The sequence below is a fragment of the Salvia miltiorrhiza genome, chromosome 5 (genome assembly GCF_028751815.1).
Source record: "Salvia miltiorrhiza cultivar Shanhuang (shh) chromosome 5, IMPLAD_Smil_shh, whole genome shotgun sequence".
NCBI lineage: Eukaryota > Viridiplantae > Streptophyta > Magnoliopsida > Lamiales > Lamiaceae > Salvia > Salvia miltiorrhiza.
The window spans coordinates 857,700-875,143 of record NC_080391.1 but is presented as its reverse complement, the minus strand read 5'-3'; the positions used below and the strand labels follow the sequence as shown (position 1 = coordinate 875,143).

General features: G+C 37.9%; 2 long non-coding RNA genes across 2 annotated transcripts; both read left to right on the top strand.

The window, feature by feature from the left end:
* The first annotated feature begins 1,620 nt into the window (after positions 1 to 1,620).
* LOC130984944 (uncharacterized) lies at positions 1,621 to 4,972 on the top strand. Its single transcript, XR_009088832.1, has 3 exons — positions 1,621 to 2,129; positions 4,205 to 4,264; positions 4,780 to 4,972. It is a non-coding gene; the product is annotated as an uncharacterized LOC130984944 (long non-coding RNA).
* A 6,166-nt stretch (positions 4,973 to 11,138) lies between these two features.
* Positions 11,139 to 14,490, top strand: LOC130984943 (uncharacterized). Its single transcript, XR_009088831.1, has 3 exons — positions 11,139 to 11,647; positions 13,723 to 13,782; positions 14,298 to 14,490. It is a non-coding gene; the product is annotated as an uncharacterized LOC130984943 (long non-coding RNA).
* Positions 14,491 to 17,444: the final 2,954 nt, after the last annotated feature.

The window sequence follows — 17,444 nt, the reverse complement described above, 5'->3', positions numbered from 1 at the left end:
TGCTGCATATTCCTTTTCGAGCCATCCAAATGAAGATGATACATTTCTGTATTTGGCAAAAATAAGGAATTTTAAACACTTAATTAACATTAATTAAGTATTCTCTTATTACATTCTCTCTCCTACTTTATCATTTTATTACATTCTCTTTCTTATTTTATCATTTTATTACATGTTTTCTCCTACTTTATCACTTTATTATTACACACTTATCTACAACTCCTTAAATCTCGTACCGAAAAGCAAATGTATCGTCTTGGCCGGGACGGAGGGAGTATATGCTATCTTTCCCTATTAAGTTAACCCTCAATAGTAAACGCCCCCTTACACTATCAAAATTATATGTCTTCTTCCCAAAGTCTCATTCCTAACTAATGCCATGCATATTTTTATAATTTGATAGATCTATAAGGTAGCAAGGCCCCCCTAAGAGTAATATTTATAGAAGCTCTTAATTATTTTGAAAGAATTAGGTATGTAGGCTATAAATGAATACATAACTCCACATAAAAGATTGTCAAACTAATGAATTAATTTAATTTGAAAATTGAAAGTTGAAAGTTGAACAAAAAAATTAGTACGATTACTTGATGAATTAATGTACAAATGTTGCTTAAAGTAATTTTTGAATATATCATAATAGTCGTGCATTATTTTATGTCAAACCAATGCATTATTTTCCATATCTTCTTCCAATGGTAATTACTAATTAGCATCTACGTCAAAATTAGAGAAATATCGCATAAAGTTGTGTTATATTATTGATCCATAATAATTTTTTAAGTGCACATTCTGAAGATATGTTATCCTATATATTAATAATCATATCCTTAAGTATTTACATTTTTTTAAATCTTTATTTTGAGGGTTTAAATTATTTTTTCTTTTAATATATAGTAATGTAATCATATTCAAAACTTTTAATATATACTAATGTATTAAATTAAAATAATATCTATAGTAATAATAATAGAATTTTTGTAGGAATAAAAATAGAACTTAAATTAACACCCTAGAAGTCAGTATAAAAACTTCAAATCCAAATTGCGAATTAATTAGATGAATAGAATTAAATGAAATATCCTTTATATTAATGTGTAACTTTTCTATATGATTTGGTCTTGCATGAGATTGGTTCTCAACAGGAGCGAATAAATAAAAAGTATCTGCAACTCTACAAATAACATTTGTTAGCTCAGTGGTACGCTCCTTCATCTATCATCTCTCGTTGGTTCAATTCTGTAGTGACCCGCTCTTTTATATATTTTAAATCCAGTAATGAGTGTTTATTTTTGTTCATCAGTGAATGAAAACGGTTATTATCCTGATATGAATTCAGCTTATGATCCTGAATTCATATTATTAAAGCAGTCAATGATATTATTTCAGAGTTATAACTGACTTAGCAAAGTCACGTTAATTAATTAAGCGAGATGAGACTATCGATTCTATTATTTATAATTACTTAAGTCGTGGATTATTTCCGGCTTGTGAGGAGAATTAAATCTACGGATTTAATTTAGATTATTTTACAGTCCATCGATGCTAGCAAGCAAGAAATCAAATATCGTGCGAGTATATATATATACGCTACATTAGTAAGAACTCAAGATTAGTATTTCATTAAGCGCATTACTGTACTACAAGTTATAATTCCCAAGAGGCAAGAGCTTTACTTCAACCATATCCCACATTACTACACATCAAATGCAACACCATTCCTTGTTTAATACCATCAGCCGACAAGGAATCAATAAAGGAAAATCATTAAAGCAATAAAGGAAAATCATTAAGGTTAGTGGAGAGAAATAAGTGTGCTGCCACCATCCTTTGATCCCCACCTCTTCAACCACCAAAAGCCATGCTTTCCTCCCTTTACAGCCACCAACTTCACTCCTTATTATATCAACCACCAAATTCTTCTCTCTTTAAGCATCAATAGCTTGAGAGAATTGTCTAGCTGCTGCAAAACTTCGAAGAGGTAAGATTGGCTTAGCCTTATCCATTTTTTTTCTTTTCTTAGTTCTCCCTGCATTGTTAAAGAAAAACAAGATATGTGATTTTTTTCAGCTATCTTCTCATTAAATTCAAACAGAGCAACAGACAGCCAAAAGGACAAAACAATCAAGGTATTACCATCTCAAGTTAATCTATATGTTTGCATATTTCACACCCCAACATAGCATGCTTAGATCAATCAAAAATTCAGATATAGAATAGCTCAATCAGTTTTATTCACAAGACAAAGGCATAAATAGCAGTACATCAGACTAAAATTTTTATGCGAGATAAATACGTTTCAACATTTTAGCTTCTAAACCAAGTACTCTAGATAACAATAACATTTATGAGATTCATAGAGTATTAGATACCACAAGAATTTCTTTTACCCAACAATTGGGAATCGAACTTAGCTTTAGGAAATGAGGCTGACTGCCCTGCTCAGTGAATCGAGGACGCGACGGCAGAACTTTCACCGGCGTCGGAGGGGCGCAAGCACAGACCTCAGCGGTTCTGCTCGCCGGTTACTCAGTCACGACACGGCGGCAAAGGCGCTGCCTTTTTCCTTTTCCTACCAACGAAAGAGAGAGGAGGAATTAGATTTTCAGATTCTTTATTTTGAAAGGAAGAGAAGGGAGATTTGGGGGTTTACCTGTGCGAGGCGGTGCGAGGTTCCTCGCCGGAAGGAGCCGCGGCCGCGCGGCTTATAGCTATCGTTCGCCGGAGTTCCAGAAAGGAGGCGGTGAAACTTCGAGAGGAGAGAGAGCGAGAGGATCAGTCGAGTGTTGATTGTCGGAGATGGACGTGAGGGAGGAGGTTCAACCGCCGTTCGCTGGAATTACAGAGACGACGACAGCGGTTTCAGGCGAAGAAGCTCGCCTTCATGTTCTGCGATTCCAGAAATCGAGAGAGTGAGAGAGACCGACGCAGGAAGACGAACGAGAATCGGCTGTTCGCCGGAGGTAGCAGCGGGTGCCGCCGGATTTGCAGAGACAGCGGCGCTGAATCGACGAAGCCGGATTTGGTGGGCTGGGGACGAGTTCTCGACGAGAACCAAGGAAAAGATAGAGAGAGATCTGAAATTAAGGAATTGAAGAGAGGAGGAGGTGTCGGACTTTGGCGAGGTAGAAGCTGACTCGCCGGATTGTGGAGCGGCGACGGCGGGCGCCTCGGCTGGAGATGGATCGAGAGAGAGAGAGAACCGAAGGGAGAGAGAGCTCGACTGATCTGGGAGTGAAAGAGAGAGAGGCGAGATTGGATTGTGTGGGAGAGAGAAAAGGGAGGACCGAGAGTTGTGAAGAAATAGAGTGGGCTTGATTTGGGCCTTTTCATTTAATTCTTTGGGCTTGATTAATTTTAATTGTTTGGGCTTTCCTCTAATTTATGTGGGCCGAAATTTTGAGCTTATTTTTAATGAAATTGGGCTTCCAATTTTAATTGCTTGGGCTTTCATATTTAAATTCGAATTGGGCCAGTCTTTTATTTAATTGGCTCTTCTCATTATTTTTATTGAGCATGAATTAATTTAAGGAATTGGGCTTTGTCTTTTAATTCTTTGGGCTGCTGTATCATATCAACTGAGCCGAGTTTTATTTAATTTTAAGCTCAGAATAATTCATTCTATTCTTGGGCTAATTTTAAATTATGGATTGAAATTTTATTTAGTTGGGCCTTACATGATTTATTTAATTGAGCCCAACTATTCATTATTTAATCATTTGGGCCAAGATTTATTTAATTACTAAGCCCAATGAATTATTTCAATTGGACCTTTCATTTTAGCTATCCAGGCCCATTTCTACTTAATTAAATTATTGGGCTACCTTATGTTGAGCCTTTTAATTATTCGAACTCATAACATTTCAAATTCTCATTATTAAGCCCGGTTGATTATGAGTTATAAAGCGAATAAGCTGAAGTATTTAATTATTTTCTATCGACTACGAGGAGCGGGATTTATTTAATTGGCGGATTAGAACAACCTAAGAGAACGGATTAATTTTTATTAATTATCTGGCTTCATGAGACGAGACTTACTTTTGTTTAAATCCGATAGCCTGGATTAACAATAGAAATTCCCTGATTATTATTTCAGAATAATAATTCATGCATAAGGATCATGCATAGTTAAATATACATTCTCATTTGAGGATTTTTATTCGAGCAAATATCTTATATATGTACATATATTCTCGTAATAAAGGTCAAGGGCGAGATTGATAATCTGTTGAGGAGCTTTCGTATCACAGAAAATCACTATCAGGTGGGTTACTTTCATATATATCAAATGAGTTTAATGTTATGTTTGAACAGTTATTTCATTGCAAAATCTTTGAACTGAAAATTATTTCAACTATTGTCTTGCCATAAATGTTTCAATGTTTGGTATGATATCTATCTGATGTGGCTTTGCCAGTTATTATGAAATCGAATTCGGGTCCTGAGCAGTTGATAGCTATCCTGCCAGGGCTAGTGTACACCAGTGACCGTGAGTCATCTAGCGGGTTGGCCGGTCAAGTGTCCGTGAGAGGTGGCCACCTCTCCGGCACACAGTTCCAGATATGATAGATTACAAGAAAACTTAGTCTGCAGACGAACTTTAAGAATCACAAATGAATTTAGTAAGCTTGGGCCTTTTTAGCGAAAAACTCCCTTGCTGTACTGTTTATGATGGCATGACAATTTACAACTTTACGAAGCATGTTATATTTCATAGTAGGCATATGTGCCCACTGAGTACTTTTGTACTCAGCCCTGCATATATTTCTAAATGTGCAGGTTGAGCAGCTGCCGATGGTGATGAAGTGACGAGCGGGATTCTTTTGTCTTATTATGTATTAATGAACTCTAGGGTTACATGTCTTCATACATGTAATCAGAACCTTATTCCGCTGCGTACTCAGAAGTTTTATGTTATTTTGGCTAAGTCAGAGTTATCTGAACTTACTAGTTATTTGAGTCTATACGACTAAAACTCCGTTATATTATTATAAATATCCCTGTTGTTAACAATGATACTGCGATCCTTTCTTGCTTGATTATACCCCTTTCTACCCCGCTTCTAATCTCCCTCCATTAGTCACGGTTTCCCCGGTTTAATTATCCTTAATTATGTCCGGTCGTGACAGAGTGGTATCAGAGCAGTTCATTTGCTCTGAACCCTAGAGTTAGCCATTTTTCTAGTATGATCACTAATATATATGAGTCAGTCAACCAAAGCTCATCACTTCATCACATCGTCATGCTCAGCAAGAAAGAAGGTGGTAATGATTTTAAAACATTGAGAAGTTCACGTTTTATATGAATGTACTGATGCTTACATTCAAGTTGTATGCTTTATTGATTGATTAGATATCTCAATGAACTTAGATGCGTTAAGAATGCATGATCACTGTTACGAGAAAAACAATAGAAGCTAGAAACTCAGTTATATTTCACTATAGCCATGGTGAATAGCTAAGAAAGAGGAAGAGAATCCAATGAAAGCAGTGCAAGCGGAGTGCCACGCACGAATCACTGATGCAGGCATAGTTCTTCATTCAGGTTGTTCACGCGAGACGAAGCACCTAATCGACTATTGCCTTATTCGATGATAGTTTAAGTATGATATTGCTTATAGCGATGAGTGCGACTTATGTAATCAGTTAGCTAATCCCTAATAAGCTGAGACTCGCTTGTAGCCTCGATTATCACTAGCTATGGCTTAAGGATAACCTTCATGATTCATGTATGAACTTCAGAGTTAGACTTACGAGGGGTCAAAATGCTTTGTATATAATGTTATAATATTACGATTAAAGCTATCAGCTTATAGTTTCAGATATTCGGAACCATTCTACTTACAGTACCAGGGCTAGAGCAAAACATGGCCTCACCACCCATACAACCAGAACATAGAATAGAAGAACTATTCTTATGACATAGTCCTCATTGATACTAATTTCCCATGAATATATAGTGACCTTATTGGTCTTTCGCGGCAAGTCATCCCGCTATGTTTTAATTATATGTTCGCTTAAGTTTTAGCAGTAGCAGAACTCGATGAGTTAAGGAGTAACTATAGAAATGATAGTATGTCCTTATTGCATTTTAATGCGTTGACAACTTGTGTTTTGACCTAATAGAATGCCGCCAAAACGAGGACGACCAAGAGGAGGGGGCAGGATTCCCCGAAATGAAAGAAGAGGCCCAGAAACAGGGCCAGAACCAGAAATAGTTCAACCACCTGTTCAGCCAGAACGACGGATTGAGGAATTATTCTTGCGACAGAACCCACCTACCTTCAACGGGACAGGAGACCCGGCAGAAGCTGAAACTTGGGTCCGCGCTATTGAACGCATTTTCAACTTCCTGCGTTGCACCGACCAAGAACGTTTGACTTGTATGTCCTTTCAGTTGACTGGGTCAGCTGATTTCTGGTGGGAAGCAAGGATGAAAACGATGACAGCAGAGCAGTTAGAAAACCTGACTTGGGAACAATTCAAAACCGGTATATATGACAAGTATATACCCAAGAGCTACCGCAAGAAGAAGGAAGCTGAATTTTACAATCTAAAGCAAGGGAAGATGTCAGTAACTCAATACGACAGGATGTTCTGCGATATGTCTAGATATGCGCCGGAACAAGTTGACACAGATGAGAAGATGGCTGAAAAGTTTTGTGCCGGACTGAGGCACGAGATTAGGATAGCTTTGGCAAGCCACGGAGGATTGTCTTACACTGAGTCGCTCAGCCGAGCGTTAGACATTGAGGCAGCCATGCCTGGAGAAAGACTTGCAATTGTACCTGCGCCAGCACCTCCACAGGATCAAAATCATAATCAGAATTTTAACGGAAAAAGGAGATGGGACAACAGTAAACCGAACCAAGGCGAGAAGAGGCCATGGCAGGGACGGGTCTTCCAGTCACAGGGCTATGGAGGCCAGAGTGCACCGAAACAGATGGGAAATAACCAACAGAGAGCCCCACATTGCCCCAAATGTAACAAAAGTCATGGGGGAATCTGTAAGGCCGGCAGTGATAGTTGCTATATCTGCAACCAGAAGGGGCACTATGCAAACCGGTGCCCGAATAAGCAAAACGGGACGGGTTCAAGGCCGAACCTACCTATCCAGGCTCCGCATCTGCGAGCAATCCAAGCTCTGTCCCAACCATACCCAGGGCAGCAAACACAGTATCAGCAGCACCAACAGCTACCGTACCAACCACAACCTCAACAACCGTATCAGCAACAGGCTCGCCAACAACAGAAACAACATGAAGAGCCTCGTCATGCTAGAGCCTATGCTATGAGGCAGAAGCAACCCGAAAACAACCAGGGAAACCTGGCAGGTATGGGCATGCTACTCAATACTCCTGTTGTACTTCTATTTGATACGGGCGCATCGCATACTTTCATTTCAAGAACATGTGTCGACACCTTAAAACTTAAAATGGAAAAAGCTGATCAGGAGTTGAGTATATCATCACCTATAGGAGGGATGACGACAGTAGATCATGTGTGCTTGAACCTAGAACTGAACATAGGGTCACTCAAGATTGTAGTGAACAGCTCGTATGTTATACCGATGAGAGATGTGGACATAATCCTAGGAATGGACTGGCTAGCCGAGAACTATGCCACCATCCTTTGTAACGAAAGACGGATATCATTCCGATCCCCAGGAAGGGAGCCGTCACATTTCCACGGAATTAGTATGGGAAGAAGAAAGATGATCATCTCCGCCCTCCAAGCAACGAAAATGATGAATAAGGGATACCCAGCTTACCTCGTATACTTGCACGGAGAACTGGGAACTGAAAAGAGCATAGAAGATGTAGCAATTGTACGGGACTTTTCAGATGTATTTCCAGATATTCTGCCAGGGCCACCACCGGACAGACCAATTGAGTTTACCATTGATTTGGAGCCCGGGGCAGCTCCCATTTCGAAGGCACCATACCGAATGGCTCCTAAAGAGTTGGAAGAACTCAAGATACAACTGCAAGAACTTTTGGATCTTGGATTCATTAGGCCAAGTGTATCACCTTGGGGTGCACCCGTACTTTTCGTGAAGAAAAAGGATGGCACATTGCGAATGTGCATAGACTATAGAGAACTGAACAAAGTGACACTCAAGAACAAATATCCTTTACCAAGGATAGATGACCTCTTCGACCAGCTCAAGGGAGCAAGCGTGTTCTCGAAGATTGATTTGCGGTCTGGTTATCACCAGCTGAAGATTCGACCAGAAGACGTACCTAAGACGGCGTTTCGAACTAGGTATGGCCACTACGAATTTGTAGTTGTGCCGTTCGGGCTAACCAACGCGCCAGCCGTGTTCATGGACCTCATGAATCGAGTGTTCCATCCGTACTTAGACAAATTTGTCTTGGTATTCATAGATGACATCCTGATCTACTCGAAGAACGAGAAAGACCATGAGGAACATCTGAGAATTGTCCTAGAAACGTTGAGGACGGAGCGCCTTTATGCCAAATTCAGCAAGTGCGAGTTTTGGCTCAGCGAAGTCACATTTTTAGGCCATATTGTGTCGTCAGAAGGGATTAAAGTGGACCCTGAGAAAGTGCAAGCAGTGCGCGAATGGAGACCACCTACTAACCCTAATGAGATAAGAAGTTTCTTAGGATTGGCAGGTTACTACCGAAGGTTCATAGAGGGATTTTCCAAAATCGCAAGGCCAATGACGCAACTACTCAGGAAGGGGGTAAAATTTTCTTGGACAGATGAGTGCGAGAAGAGCTTCCAAGAACTCAAGGAAAAGTTAACTACGGCACCAGTGTTAGCCGTTCCAACAGCTGACAAGGAATACGTGATCTACACAGACGCGTCCAAAAATGGACTTGGTTGCGTGCTGATGCAAGAAGGAAGAGTGATAGCATATGCGTCGCGACAGCTTAGACCACATGAACTGAACTATCCGACCCATGATCTAGAATTGGCTGCAGTGGTACACGCATTGAAGATTTGGAGACATCACCTATATGGAGTTAGGTGCGAGATATTCACGGACCACAAAAGCCTGAAATACTTTTTCGAGCAAAAGGACCTTAATATGAGACAAAGGAGGTGGCTCGAACTAGTAAAAGATTATGACTGCGGTATTAACTACCACCCAGGCAAGGCCAACGTAGTGGCTGATGCATTGAGTCGTAAGACTCAATCTAAATTGGGATCTCTCATCACTCGAGAGAAGAAGCTCATAAGAGAATTTGGTAAAATGAGCATAGAAGTGGTCAAACCACCAGGAACGATAGCAAGCGTTGTTGCAACGATACCTAGCTTGAGAAAGATGATCGTAGAAGCACAAAGAAAGGACGAGAAAATGGAGAAGCTACGAGAAGCGGTAAGGAAAGGAGGCGTCAAGAATTATCAAGAAGCATCAGATAATGCTATCCTATTTGAGGGAAGGATATGCATCCCCCAAGATGATGAACTTAAGGATAAAATCATGAGCGAAGCTCACGATACCCCTTATACTGCCCACCCGGGGAGCACTAAGATGTATCAAGATCTAAAGAAGCATTTTTGGTGGGAAGGCATGAAAAGAGACATAGCATCCTTTGTAGAGAGATGCTTAGCTTGCCAACAAGTGAAGGCCCTACACCAAAGGCCATATGGAAAGCTACAACCATTGGAAATTCCAGAATGGAAGTGGGAGCACATAGCAATGGATTTTGTGACCAGTTTGCCCAAGACAAGGAAAGGAAACACTGCCATTTGGGTAATAGTGGATCGACTCACAAAGTGTGCTCATTTTATACCAATTCCGATCACACACGGGTCAGACAAGCTAGCTCAGTTGTATGTTCGAGAGATTGTACGCTTACACGGCGTGCCCGTGTCGATCACTTCAGATCGAGACTCAAAATTTACTTCTAGATTTTGGATGAGCTTACAAAAGGAGTTAGGCACGAGGCTAAATTTCAGCACCGCTTTCCACCCGCAGACAGATGGGCAGTCGGAAAGGACAATTCAGACTCTCGAAGACATGTTGAGAACAGTGGTGTTAGACAGAGGTGGAAGTTGGGAATCAGTGTTGCCGCTGATTGAGTTTGCCTACAACAATAGCTACCAGGCGACCATTGACATGGCACCTTACGAGGCGTTGTATGGAAGAAAATGCAGATCACCACTTTACTGGGATGAAGTGGGTGAGAGAAAAATCCTAGGACCGGACACGGTCAGCGAGATGATTGAGATAGTCCGTCAAATCAGAGGGCGAATAAAGGAGGCGCAAGATAGACAGAAATCTTACGCTGATGCACGCCGAACCGAATTACAGTTTGAAATAGGAGACAAGGTCTTCCTAAAGGTATCTCCTACCAAGGGGATAACTAGGTTTGGTGTCAAGGGAAAACTTAGGCCCCGATTCGTAGGACCTTATGAGATTTTGGAGAGAATAGGCCCAGTAGCCTATAGGTTGGCGTTACCGCCAAGCTTTGGAAACGTTCACAATGTTTTCCACGTATCACAACTCAGAAAATACGTTTTCGATCCAAAGCACATAATCCACCAAGAAGAGATGATCCTTTGCCCAGACTTGAGCTATGAAGAGAGACCAGAGGCCATTCTAGATCGAAAAGTACAACAACTCAGGAATAAAGCAATCACATCAGTGAAAGTCTTATGGAGACACCACGGACAAGAGGAAGCCACGTGGGAGCTTGAAGACAAAATGAAGGAGAAATACCCCGAACTGTTTTAGAAGAAATATGCAAATTTCGGGACGAAATTTTTGTTAAGAGGGGTAGTATGTAGTGACCCGCTCTTTTATATATTTTAAATCCAGTAATGAGTGTTTATTTTTGTTCATCAGTGAATGAAAACGGTTATTATCCTGATATGAATTCAGCTTATGATCCTGAATTCATATTATTAAAGCAGTCAATGATATTATTTCAGAGTTATAACTGACTTAGCAAAGTCACGTTAATTAATTAAGCGAGATGAGACTATCGATTCTATTATTTATAATTACTTAAGTCGTGGATTATTTCCGGCTTGTGAGGAGAATTAAATCTACGGATTTAATTTAGATTATTTTACAGTCCATCGATGCTAGCAAGCAAGAAATCAAATATCGTGCGAGTATATATATATACGCTACATTAGTAAGAACTCAAGATTAGTATTTCATTAAGCGCATTACTGTACTACAAGTTATAATTCCCAAGAGGCAAGAGCTTTACTTCAACCATATCCCACATTACTACACATCAAATGCAACACCATTCCTTGTTTAATACCATCAGCCGACAAGGAATCAATAAAGGAAAATCATTAAAGCAATAAAGGAAAATCATTAAGGTTAGTGGAGAGAAATAAGTGTGCTGCCACCATCCTTTGATCCCCACCTCTTCAACCACCAAAAGCCATGCTTTCCTCCCTTTACAGCCACCAACTTCACTCCTTATTATATCAACCACCAAATTCTTCTCTCTTTAAGCATCAATAGCTTGAGAGAATTGTCTAGCTGCTGCAAAACTTCGAAGAGGTAAGATTGGCTTAGCCTTATCCATTTTTTTTCTTTTCTTAGTTCTCCCTGCATTGTTAAAGAAAAACAAGATATGTGATTTTTTTCAGCTATCTTCTCATTAAATTCAAACAGAGCAACAGACAGCCAAAAGGACAAAACAATCAAGGTATTACCATCTCAAGTTAATCTATATGTTTGCATATTTCACACCCCAACATAGCATGCTTAGATCAATCAAAAATTCAGATATAGAATAGCTCAATCAGTTTTATTCACAAGACAAAGGCATAAATAGCAGTACATCAGACTAAAATTTTTATGCGAGATAAATACGTTTCAACATTTTAGCTTCTAAACCAAGTACTCTAGATAACAATAACATTTATGAGATTCATAGAGTATTAGATACCACAAGAATTTCTTTTACCCAACAATTGGGAATCGAACTTAGCTTTAGGAAATGAGGCTGACTGCCCTGCTCAGTGAATCGAGGACGCGACGGCAGAACTTTCACCGGCGTCGGAGGGGCGCAAGCACAGACCTCAGCGGTTCTGCTCGCCGGTTACTCAGTCACGACACGGCGGCAAAGGCGCTGCCTTTTTCCTTTTCCTACCAACGAAAGAGAGAGGAGGAATTAGATTTTCAGATTCTTTATTTTGAAAGGAAGAGAAGGGAGATTTGGGGGTTTACCTGTGCGAGGCGGTGCGAGGTTCCTCGCCGGAAGGAGCCGCGGCCGCGCGGCTTATAGCTGTCGTTCGCCGGAGTTCCAGAAAGGAGGCGGTGAAACTTCGAGAGGAGAGAGAGCGAGAGGATCAGTCGAGTGTTGATTGTCGGAGATGGACGTGAGGGAGGAGGTTCAACCGCCGTTCGCTGGAATTACAGAGACGACGACAGCGGTTTCAGGCGAAGAAGCTCGCCTTCATGTTCTGCGATTCCAGAAATCGAGAGAGTGAGAGAGACCGACGCAGGAAGACGAACGAGAATCGGCTGTTCGCCGGAGGTAGCAGCGGGTGCCGCCGGATTTGCAGAGACAGCGGCGCTGAATCGACGAAGCCGGATTTGGTGGGCTGGGGACGAGTTCTCGACGAGAACCAAGGAAAAGATAGAGAGAGATCTGAAATTAAGGAATTGAAGAGAGGAGGAGGTGTCGGACTTTGGCGAGGTAGAAGCTGACTCGCCGGATTGTGGAGCGGCGACGGCGGGCGCCTCGGCTGGAGATGGATCGAGAGAGAGAGAGAACCGAAGGGAGAGAGAGCTCGACTGATCTGGGAGTGAAAGAGAGAGAGGCGAGATTGGATTGTGTGGGAGAGAGAAAAGGGAGGACCGAGAGTTGTGAAGAAATAGAGTGGGCTTGATTTGGGCCTTTTCATTTAATTCTTTGGGCTTGATTAATTTTAATTGTTTGGGCTTTCCTCTAATTTATGTGGGCCGAAATTTTGAGCTTATTTTTAATGAAATTGGGCTTCCAATTTTAATTGCTTGGGCTTTCATATTTAAATTCGAATTGGGCCAGTCTTTTATTTAATTGGCTCTTCTCATTATTTTTATTGAGCATGAATTAATTTAAGGAATTGGGCTTTGTCTTTTAATTCTTTGGGCTGCTGTATCATATCAACTGAGCCGAGTTTTATTTAATTTTAAGCTCAGAATAATTCATTCTATTCTTGGGCTAATTTTAAATTATGGATTGAAATTTTATTTAGTTGGGCCTTACATGATTTATTTAATTGAGCCCAACTATTCATTATTTAATCATTTGGGCCAAGATTTATTTAATTACTAAGCCCAATGAATTATTTCAATTGGACCTTTCATTTTAGCTATCCAGGCCCATTTCTACTTAATTAAATTATTGGGCTACCTTATGTTGAGCCTTTTAATTATTCGAACTCATAACATTTCAAATTCTCATTATTAAGCCCGGTTGATTATGAGTTATAAAGCGAATAAGCTGAAGTATTTAATTATTTTCTATCGACTACGAGGAGCGGGATTTATTTAATTGGCGGATTAGAACAACCTAAGAGAACGGATTAATTTTTATTAATTATCTGGCTTCATGAGACGAGACTTACTTTTGTTTAAATCCGATAGCCTGGATTAACAATAGAAATTCCCTGATTATTATTTCAGAATAATAATTCATGCATAAGGATCATGCATAGTTAAATATACATTCTCATTTGAGGATTTTTATTCGAGCAAATATCTTATATATGTACATATATTCTCGTAATAAAGGTCAAGGGCGAGATTGATAATCTGTTGAGGAGCTTTCGTATCACAGAAAATCACTATCAGGTGGGTTACTTTCATATATATCAAATGAGTTTAATGTTATGTTTGAACAGTTATTTCATTGCAAAATCTTTGAACTGAAAATTATTTCAACTATTGTCTTGCCATAAATGTTTCAATGTTTGGTATGATATCTATCTGATGTGGCTTTGCCAGTTATTATGAAATCGAATTCGGGTCCTGAGCAGTTGATAGCTATCCTGCCAGGGCTAGTGTACACCAGTGACCGTGAGTCATCTAGCGGGTTGGCCGGTCAAGTGTCCGTGAGAGGTGGCCACCTCTCCGGCACACAGTTCCAGATATGATAGATTACAAGAAAACTTAGTCTGCAGACGAACTTTAAGAATCACAAATGAATTTAGTAAGCTTGGGCCTTTTTAGCGAAAAACTCCCTTGCTGTACTGTTTATGATGGCATGACAATTTACAACTTTACGAAGCATGTTATATTTCATAGTAGGCATATGTGCCCACTGAGTACTTTTGTACTCAGCCCTGCATATATTTCTAAATGTGCAGGTTGAGCAGCTGCCGATGGTGATGAAGTGACGAGCGGGATTCTTTTGTCTTATTATGTATTAATGAACTCTAGGGTTACATGTCTTCATACATGTAATCAGAACCTTATTCCGCTGCGTACTCAGAAGTTTTATGTTATTTTGGCTAAGTCAGAGTTATCTGAACTTACTAGTTATTTGAGTCTATACGACTAAAACTCCGTTATATTATTATAAATATCCCTGTTGTTAACAATGATACTGCGATCCTTTCTTGCTTGATTATACCCCTTTCTACCCCGCTTCTAATCTCCCTCCATTAGTCACGGTTTCCCCGGTTTAATTATCCTTAATTATGTCCGGTCGTGACAAATTCTTAGTTGCAACAATATTTTTTTGCTTTTTTTTATATATTTATTATGATATTTATTGAAACATTACATTTCTTCATATCAATGGTTACCTTATCTTACGATAATAATTACTTGACCAAATAAATGAAAAATACAAGCTCTCGTGGGTAAAAATGACAATCATCACGGAAAAAAAAAATTATTTTTTCATCACAACAATAATTAATTTGAATTATCCGTATTTTTCAACCGGCCTGAGACTCGCGACCTGCGCCCAGACCCCGCTGACCCACCCTTCCCCGACCCTCTCATCCATACACTCGATCAGTCTCACCCATGTTTTTGCCTTTTTATCCAATCAAATTATTTATGTAATTTAACTTTACTAATTTTATTTTCGTAGAAGGATAACAATACTATTATTTGATATTATTTATCTAACTAAAAAGTATTTCCTCTATGTGTTTATGTATTTTTCGAATCTTTTTGTGTGTATAGATTTAGATTTTAGTAGGACTCAATAACATACTTCGTTGAGTTTTTCTTTATAAATTTATTGAATTTATATAGTAAATTTGTTTAAAAAATTTAATAAGTCTTGGATTTAAATAATAGATTTATATGTGATAAATATAGATAAAATCGAACTTGTTTAGAATTGTGATTGGAGTTGAATTCTTTTATGTTCATTATTATGACAATAAATAAAAAAAGATTAGAATAATAATAATAATAATAATAATAATAATAATAATAATAATAATAATAATAATAATAATAATAATAATAATAATAATAATAATAATATGATATTACACTATTGTCCTTAAATAGATTAAGAAATAGGGACATATTAGGCAAATCAAATTTTGTAAAACAAGGCTCTTTTATAATAGGTATAGATAGATATAGATATAGATAATCTAATTATGTGACACAAAATTAGAAATTAAATAAGCCAACAATTTAATTGAAGGAATAATACAAAGAAATATTCAAATTGCAGAAGACTCGTAAAAGTCTTCCCACTTATATGGAGTTGTCAATCATTTATGATATGAGAAAGTGATGGGAGTAGTTATAATGTGAATCCAAAACCTAAAATTATGACAATGGTGATGAATCGATGTAAACCTCTTATATATATATATATATATATATATATATATATATAGGGAAGGGCTATAATAAGAGCATTTCTTAAGATATAAAATAAGAATCATTTTCAGCCCTTAGATCATCAAGATCTACGGTTGATTCGTAATTCTGTTGGATGGATTTATGGTCCTGAGTTCGAATCCCAAAGGTAGCAAAAAAAATTCATACCTTTATGCAGCGAATTCATACGTATTCTACATAAAATTCATACATTAAAAATTGCTCTTATTTCTTATTTTAAAATGTGCTCTCACGGTAGCCCACCCCTATATATATATATATATATATATATATATATATTAATTAAGAACAAAAATTTATAATACTATTAATTGTTAATAATTAACTTCAATAAAGAAAGTGGATAAAAAATGAAACAAAATTTTATACATGTGTATGTCGATGATGATGATGATGATGATGATGATGAGGACGACGACGATGATGATGATGATATTATACTGTTGTTTTTAAAATTGATTAAAAAGTAAGGAGATAATAGACAAACCAAATTTACAGGAAAAGGAACGAGAATGGATTGATGATTCCTATGTCCATATTCCCGATGGATTGTCCATATTCAGGAACAACCCCTCCTTCTTAGTATTGCTAATTATTCCTATGTGAACATGGAATTAGCCAAAAATAAAATTTTATTTCTTTCTTAATGAAACTATTTTTTATATAGGCTAAATATGTCATGCACGTAGGATTTGTAATGCCTAATTATGTGACCAAAAATGAAAAATGAAAAATGAAACAAGGCGATAACATGAAGGCATAATACAAATATGAAAGTGAACGATAAAAATGTATCTACAAATTTCACAAATTCAGAAAGCTAATTTCGTCTTTAAGATTTGAGGATTTTAGAAAGTCAATTTCGTTATTCAAAAAGCCAAATCATGAATTCAGAAAATAAAAAACGAGCCAAAAATTGAACGATGAAGATTAATTTTTATAGCGAGAAATTGTCCACGTCAAGTTTCAGGCATTCTAAGTCAACTTTGATTTGAAAAAAAAAATAACGAGTCGAAAATTGAATAACTTTAAAGTTCACGTATTTATAACTATATTTTAAAATTCATATTAAATATCAGAAGTGAGTAAAGTTCATGTATTTATATCTAGGATTTAAAGTTCATGTCAAATACCGAAAAATGAGTAAAGTTCATGTATTTATACACCAAATACCCTTAATAGTATTAAATTAAAATAATATCTATAGTAATAATAATAGAATTTTTGTAGGAATAAAAATAGAACTTAAATTAACACCCTAGAAGTCAGTATAAAAACTTCAAATCCAAATTGCGAATTAATTAGATGAATAGAATTAAATGAAATATCCTTTATATTGATGTGTAACTTTTCTATATGATTTAGTCTTACATGAGATTGGTTCTCAACAGGAGCGAATAAATAAAAAGTATCTGCAACTCTACAAATAACATTTGTTAGCTCAGTGGTACGCTCCTTCATCTATCATCTCTCGTTGGTTCAATTCTTAGTTGCAACAATATTTTTTTGCTTTTTTTTATATATATATTATGATATTTATTGAAACATTACATTTCTTCATATCAATGGTTACCTTATCTTACGATAATAATTACTTGACCAAATAAATGAAAAATACAAGCTCTCGTGGGTAAAAA